This window comes from Rattus norvegicus, chromosome 1, assembly GCF_036323735.1.
Source record: "Rattus norvegicus strain BN/NHsdMcwi chromosome 1, GRCr8, whole genome shotgun sequence".
In the NCBI taxonomy this organism is placed as follows: domain Eukaryota; kingdom Metazoa; phylum Chordata; class Mammalia; order Rodentia; family Muridae; genus Rattus; species Rattus norvegicus.
Genome location: NC_086019.1, coordinates 6,198,326 through 6,206,576, shown reverse-complemented (window position 1 = coordinate 6,206,576; position 8,251 = coordinate 6,198,326).

The window sequence follows — 8,251 nt, the reverse complement described above, 5'->3', positions numbered from 1 at the left end:
TTAGATGAATATCACAAGTACTGGTAAGACAAGATATCAATAACAACTTTTCTCCCATTCTAAACCTAAACCTTCCCCTAAATGGATGCTTAAATCTCATGGGCCAATCTTTGAGTAGAGGACTAGCAGAATATCCCTGATACCTGTAATAAATATATTGGGGTGGTTTAAATGAGATGTTCCTCATAGTCTCAGGCATTTAGACACTTGGTCTACTACTGGATAGTCCTGTTTGCAAATTTTAGGTGGTGTGGTCTTGCTAGAAAAATTATGCTGCTGGAGGTGAACCTTGATGGCTGAGAGATTTGTGCCATTTTTGAGTCCGGACTGTCTTTCTGCTTGAGGTTCATGATGTAAGTGAGCTCTCACTTTCATCTCCAGAGGTAGAGCTGGCCTCTTCTATGCCCCCTGAGACCCTAAGCCCACATAAACCCTTCCTTCTATATGTTGCCTCGGTTATGGTGTTTTCTCACAGCAGAAGGAAGTGGCTAATACATACATTCTGGATAAAAACGCTGTCATCAATTCATTATGTACATGCTCAACAGAAATGCATGCGTCTTTTCTACCCCAGGTAATATGCCTGCTAAGTAATGAGATAAGTAAGAAAAACTCCTACCCTTAGGAACTTCCGGTTCTCATTTACCCAAGAAACTAATAGAAAACAAAGTGACATGGTCCCGTATTTGCCCTGAGCCTTTAATGATGTAAGTAATGGTGGACTTTTTGGCTTTGAAAGACCATTGATCTCATTTCAAAGGAGTTACACCCAGTTTGTTCATTTCTTTTCCACCTTCCCTTCCTTCTTGCTTGTCAACATTTTGTTGTATTGCTGCTGGGTTGACTTGTTTTTATTTTTTTGTGTTTGTTTGTTTGTTTTGTGGGTTTTTTTTTTTGAGGAAAACGTATTCTGTGCACTGACTGTGTGGTGGCTATCTCTAATATATGGTTATGCAACAAATGAAATGTGGCGAGCAGAAATGTGTGCTCAATGTAAAGGACACAGCTCGTTTCACGGATTTGGTGTTTCTAAGAAAATACATGGCTTATCAATTTTTCCAGCATTTACTCAATAGATGAATAAAACAAGTAATACTTCTGTCAGTGCAACTACTAAACACTTCAAGACTGTGTACATGTCCCACCCTCTTGCAGAAGAACACTTGCATTGCACTAAATCCTTACGGTTTGTTACTCTAATTGGCAAAACAGCAGCCTACTGCTTATCTTGAAATATCGACATAAAGCATGGTGGCATAGACCTTACCTTCAGTGGTTTTTTTATAAAGGTCAGTGGGTAAGCACACATAGTTCAGTAGAAAATGCACTGTGCACCACTCATCCACAGGTGTGTATACATTACATTGGTTATACTGTACAGTAGAAAGTGATCGATTACGTCTTTAGTGGTAATGGGAGAAATTCTTGTCTTCTAATACAGCTTCCTTCAACTTATTAAGAACAAGTGCCTCGTTTATAAATTTCATTAACAGATCCACTTTACTGGGCTTCTTAATTGATACTTCTCAATGGGATTATCTCATATTTTAGTTATAAATGCTTCGTATGGGTAGTTATACATACGTTTAGACCAGAAGGCAACCTTTTATAGACGTGATGGTATGGGACCAACAGGAATGAAGCCCATTGCTTCTGTTTTTTTAAGAGTATAAAGTATCAAAAATCACTTCCAGTTTAACCTGAGTCTGAGTTATTATGTTACATTGGTAGATCCAAAAGTCCTTAAAGGATTTTAAAGACTCTGTCTGTAACTTCCTGGTTACACAGCCAAGGCAAATTTGTTAGCTCTAGGTTCAGTGAGAGACTGCCTCAAAAAAGTGTTCAGTGAGTGAAGAAGACATTTGAAATTGAATACTGGTGCATACACACAACAGGCAGACATGTGCATGTGCACACACATGCACGCCCACACACACACACACATATGCAGATACACATGTGCACATACACATGTGCACATGCACATGCACACACTCACCTACTGCCACCTTACCATCATCTTATAAATCTTACATAAAATTACTTTGAGATAAATAACAACGGCAGGCAATGTAAGGGGAAGAAGAGATTACAGTGGTAAAGGAGAAAAAGCAATAAAATAGGAACCAGTATATGCAAAATGTCAGAAGAAAATTGACCCCATTTGCCCATGGTGCTAAAAAGCAGAGGACGCAGACCCATGTGGGCCAGGATCATGAAAGAAGAGGCTGAGGAGATTGACAGATGGTATCGTCTGCCCAGTATCATGGACTCCTTACTCAGTGACCGGAACATCAAAGCCAGGATTCGAAGATCAAAGGTCAGCGGCGGTAATCTCTCAGTTTGGCTTATTGTACATTGTAAGAGAATGTCCTTGTTTCTAAAATATGTAAGTAGCAGTATACGGGCAACTAACTTGAACATGACTTGTCCAGGAGAAGGATGTTCTTTGTAAGACACTCCCAACTTTTAAGTTTGCAGGGAATTGTTTCCAGTTGAAGAAAAAACAGTATTGAATAGTGAAAGTCTTGCTCTTAATCCTCTAATGATCTATTCCATTCAGAACCAGTGCAAAAAACAAAGAGGAAATTAATTGTTATTTTGCAACGTTTTGGTTCATTTGGGTGTAGAATCCACTATAGATCTGAGGCTGGCTTTGAAGCCCTGATCCCCCTACCTCCACTTCTGAAGTGCTGGGATCACGGATATGCATCACCATGCCTGGTTGCAGAACTCAATCATTTTGAGGTATTCAAAAAAAATTACCTGAGAAATAGAATGTCTTCCTTATTAGAGATTCATAATGTATCCTTAACTATGAATGTCATTTTAGGAGAAGTTACTTCTAGACTAGCCTTTGATTGGACTTCTTTTTTTCTCCATTTTATTGTTCTCCATTTTATTGTTACCTTGGCCCCACCAGGGTAATGTATTTGAAGATTCGATCCTGGTTGGTAGTGCTATTCTTGGAAACTGTGGACCCTTTGAGGAGAAAAGCCTTGGTAGCAGAGAATTGTTAGACTTTGAAAGTGATCCCCACTTCCAGTTTTGTCCAGACTTCTCTCTGGCTTCTGTTCCTCTAAGGTGCAGCAGCCTTGCTGTAAGTTCCTGTGGCTATCCACAGACCCACTGCGTAACTGTGATTTGACCATTAAAGAAGGACTGATGACCCCTAAAACCGTGAGCCAAAGTAACCACTCCTTCTCGAGCTGTTACTGTCGGGTATTTTGACATTAATATGCAGAACATCCCTGTATCACCCATGCTCCTACATCAGGCTCCTTGGAATACGCATTACAGTCTTGTACCAACGCACTCGCCCAGATTTTCTTTTTCTTTTTCCTTTCCTTCTTCTCTTCTTTTATGTTATTTTAACTTTTAATTAAACTAGGGGTCAAGTTTCACACATAGCTGAGCACATGCATGCCACCCGGGAGTCAACCTTTCCCCATGCCAACAGCCTTCAGTCAGGGCATAACTGACACCTTCCATTTTTTCCCCTTCTATAAAGCTTTCCTGCTCTTCTGCCTACCCCAAGTCTCTGCCAACACGCACCTACCGGAAGCCGAGTCTAGGTCCAAGTACATAGCCCTTGCTCATTCTCACATGGCTGCTCTCCATTTATCTCCACATAAGCAGACATTGAAAATTTTCATGCTCATTACCATCCGTCGCAGTAAAGTTATCGGTAAATTTACCACTACTGTATTTTGGGTTAATATATGTTTAGTATTTATTACATCAAGTCATTTAATAACATCGTATTATCATGAAAATTTCAGTTGCACTAGTTGCCTTATAAGAACTAGATATGGCTAAAGTGAAAATGGAATTTAGAAGGCTTATAGAAAATATTGACAAAAGCTTCATACATTGCTAGTCAGAAATGAAGGTGAGCTTTTCAACAGTAATTCATGCTATAAACTATAGATTCTCTGAATCATGCATGTAGAGATGAGCCATTACTAAAGGGTTTCTTATGTAATTTCTTAAAAAAAATAAACATGATAGGTAATATGCCTTTTTACTTAATTTACTTAACAAAAGGGTGTTAAATCTGAGAATATAATTTATCTTATTACTGCAAAAGCAATTGGTAAATGGTGGGAAAAAAAGATCCTGTAGCAGCAGAATGCCAATACAGGTTGGAAATGCAGCAGAGGTCTCAAGATAGATGCGCTCCTCTCACAGTAAGCTGCCTCTAAAATCTGTGACATGGAGACATTTTAAAATTCAAGCCACGAATCAGAAGAACTCATTTTGCAAGACAGATAAAGCAACTGGTAAATTCTAATTTCAGTGTTTTCTGGGTTTTGCAGATAGCAGCAAAACCATTTCAAACTGCAGCTGTTTAGCCCTTTCTCCTTCCCTGGGTGCAGGCAGACTTTCAGCTTTCCCAGCTCTGCTCAGTTCCTATCTTTGACCTTGCTCCTCTCATTGGTCTAGCCTCCTCTTAGGTGGGAGGTGTGGGCTGTCTCAGAGTCTTCACAGCAGCCTGAGCAGAGACTTTCAAAATGCAGATGACTGGGTCTGTCAGTACGAATACTAGTGGGTGCAGCCCAAAAAATTTCTCTGTTCAGGACATTTTAGGTAGTCTCTATGCATATCTGTGTAGAAGATTACTACTGGACAGAATGATCTACCTCAGAAACCTCAGGGTCTCTTGGATTCACAGATACATTAGTAAGTTAATGAGAAAATAATCTATATTTTCTTTCATTTTGCTTCTCATTTGAAATCCAAGTGGTTTCTTTAAGTTTTGGTAAGATATTGTGGCTGTGGTCAGCCCCAGAAACATGTATGGTACACAACTTCAAATGGACTCAGAAGGCTATGTTGGCTTTTGATTCATTTAAATGTCTATGCAGTAACAACCATTAAAAAGCAGAGACAATGAGTGTGGGATGGAGGGAAGTCAGATTTGGGATGGGTTGAGATGAAGGGAAGAAGGGGAGAGATGATGTCATTGTATTTTAATAAAACCATCTCTAAACTTATTTATAAGTAACTTGCTGATCGATCACAACTCAGGTAAAAATCGTTCTAGTTCCTAAAAGAGAAGAACTCTACTGTCAGTAATGTTTTGTCTTAGTTACCAGCTAGTTAAAATTTTAAAAGGAGAGTCAGTTTGGACTTCTACCTTCCTATTTCACACAGGAATTGTGTGACTTATCCTTTTACTAAGTATCCAACTTTAACCAGATCGATCTCAACAAGCTAACTGAGAACCTGCTCTGTACTAGGACATGGTGATGTGAACAGTATTTCCATAGGATCCCTGATAGGAGACATGGTCCGCCATTAATATGTAATCTTTCGTGCTGAGCATTATGAGGGGGGGAAGTCAAAGTCCTGAGAACCCCAAATGATGAATTAATTTATTAATTAACTAATTAATTAATGCTTCCTGTAGGCTCCGTGAAAGATGTCAAGAGGAAAGAATACATGAGCTCCTATTTTTCTAAAGACTAAGTAGTTTATTGGGCAGATATAAAAGAAAGAGTTCTCGAGAGCAAAACCAACAAAGGTAAAAATGAGGAATTAAAGAGATGCTTTAGACAGGAATCTCTGCCGCTGTGAGATGTAGAGTCACTGCGGTAAAGCCTGAAGAACTGGCACCACCTTTGTAACAGAGAGTCTTGTGTGATACACCAGGAGTGACATTTGTAACAGAGGATCTTGTGTGACGACTCTATGATCTATTGTTTAAGTGCTGGGAGGCACTGAGTGGGATTTTTTTTTTCAATATTTATATGGCTGAAATTTAAAAAAAGTATTTTTAAATTCATGCAAATACCTAACATTGGAAATTAAATGATTGGGTTCCTGCCCCAGCCCTGCCTCTCTCCCTTGGGTCTTATTTCTAGTCAGATACAAAGTTGATTCCTTTAGTATTTACTTCCTTGTTACAAAATAGTGTGAAGGGCTAAGGGAAGTTCATTGTGAAACCAACAAATGCCGGTACCATCAAGTCTTTTCTTTAATTGACCTCCTCTGCAAAGAATTCTGTAGTCTCTTACCAAACAGCAGAAGCCTAGGGACCTAGAAAATGTATTATGTACTTTCTACCTAAGCCACCCTCTAGTTCCAACTCTTGACTTTTCCTTGGATAGAGTTGTTGATGCTTATTATGTCCAGGAGACTTCTTCGGACCTGAAGATAGGCCAAATTGGGGTTATTTTTCCTACTAAAATGTCTAAACGTTTGACTTTCTACTTTGAAGATTCTAGGGTACTTAAATTGTATGTGGTACATGGACGTGGTACCTAGCAGATGGATTTGGAAAGTTAATGAGGCTGGAATCCATGAGGGTCAAGGTGAGTGAACACTGAAACATTTTAGTGCAGGAGACAGTAATCTACATCCTGTCACTTGCTTACCTAGTTCACTACAGTCCAATGAAGAACAGCATTTTCAGTTTCACGGGCATGTGCTCTCCCGGCTCTTTTTCTGCTTCCCTCCCAACTTGTCAGGATTGAAACCATGGCCTCACACTCAGTTGGTTGAGTGTGCTCTGTCACTGAGCAGCACTGGGTGCAATTCTCACCCCAACGCTCATACTGTAGATCTCACAGCTCCTTTCACGGAACAGTTGCTAGCAGCTCTTTACAGGAGTATCTAGCTGGCCCCTGTTCTAAAGCAATTTATCAGGCAATGAGAAATGAGAAAGGTTATCTGGCCAAAGAAAGCGAATGGGTCCTAGTTGGGGAACTGAAAGGTGGGAAAAGTATGTGTGCTTCCTTTCCATTGGACTCTCTTAAATTCTCTTCAAAGGATCATTTCCTGGTTAATTTTAAGCCCCAAGAACATTCATCTCTAGCACACTTAAACTGCTAGTAAGTGTTCATGAAACTTTCCATCTTACCCTATGTCTCACCTTTTCTTAAGTCGTATTTGTATACTTAACGCACACCATTTCTAGATGTATGTGATGTTTCCACACGTAAATTTTAAGTCCCCATATAGTTTAAATAAAACCAAAATAGACAATACCCATATTCTCGTGTGTACTAGATGGTTTCTGGGTCAACTTGACACAAGCTAGAGTCATTTGGAGAGGAAGGAGCCTCAGTTGAGAAAAATGTCTCCACAGGATCAAAATGTAAGTCATTTTCTCTATTAGTGATCAAAGGGGGAGAGTCCAGCCCATGGTGGATGGGGCCATCCCTGGGCTATCATCCTGAGTTCTTTAAGAAAGCAGACTAAGAAAGCCACAGGAAGCAAGCCAGTAAGCAGTACCACTCTATGTCCTCCTACCTCCAGGATCCTGTCCTGTTTGAGTTTCTATCCTGACTTCTATGTGGAAGTCTAAGCTGAATAAACCCTTTTCCTCCTCAACTTGTTTTTTTGTCCTGGTGTTTCATTCATAGCAATAGATATCCAAACTAAGACACCTGTATTTATGTAATTTCTAAGCCATAAATGCTACCCTTATGTAAACATGCTCACATTGAAGATGAAAATGCATCAGCTGCCTTATTTCTTGGGAAAAAGAAGAGGATCCAATATGAAATATTTTCATATTGGTTGATTACAACTATTTACATTTTGATAGAGTTGAACCCATTGGATGGATTCCATGGACTTGGAAATCAACAAGTATTTAATAAAACATGTGTTCCTTTGGTTATGCTAGCTGAAAAGGGAAAAATGCTGCCCACTTTGTTGGTGGTTGTTGTTTAGTTTGTTGGCTTGCTGTTGGTGTTCCTGTGTGTGTACCTGGGGTATCAACTTTTGGAAGGATTCTTTACAAGCTAGGCATTACAAGCTAGGTGCGTGCTATCGTTTTCTGACTTTATATGGGTACTGGACATTGAAGCTGGGTTCCCTAGCTATATGGCAAATTCCTTATCGACTGAATTAAGTTTTCAGTCCCCCAAGATGAATGTTAGAGCTCATCTTAGTCAGGGTTCTCTACAGTCACAGAACTTATGGAATGTCTCTCTATATTGAGGGAGTTTATTGTGGTGTCTTACAGTCTGTAGTCCGACTAACCCAACAGTGGTCAGCTGTGGATGGGAAGTCCAAGAAACTAGTAGTTGCTCAGTCCCACGAGGCTAGTTGTTTCAGCTGGTCTTCTGTAGAAGTAGAATCCAACAAACGTACTGGCAAGGAAGTGCAATAAGCAGTTGAAGACTGAGTCTTCCTTCTTCCAATGTCCTTATGCAGGTCTACAACAGAAGGTGTGGTCCAGATGAATTGTAGTTCATTCCAGATATAGTCAAGGTGACAACCAGGAACAGCCATTACA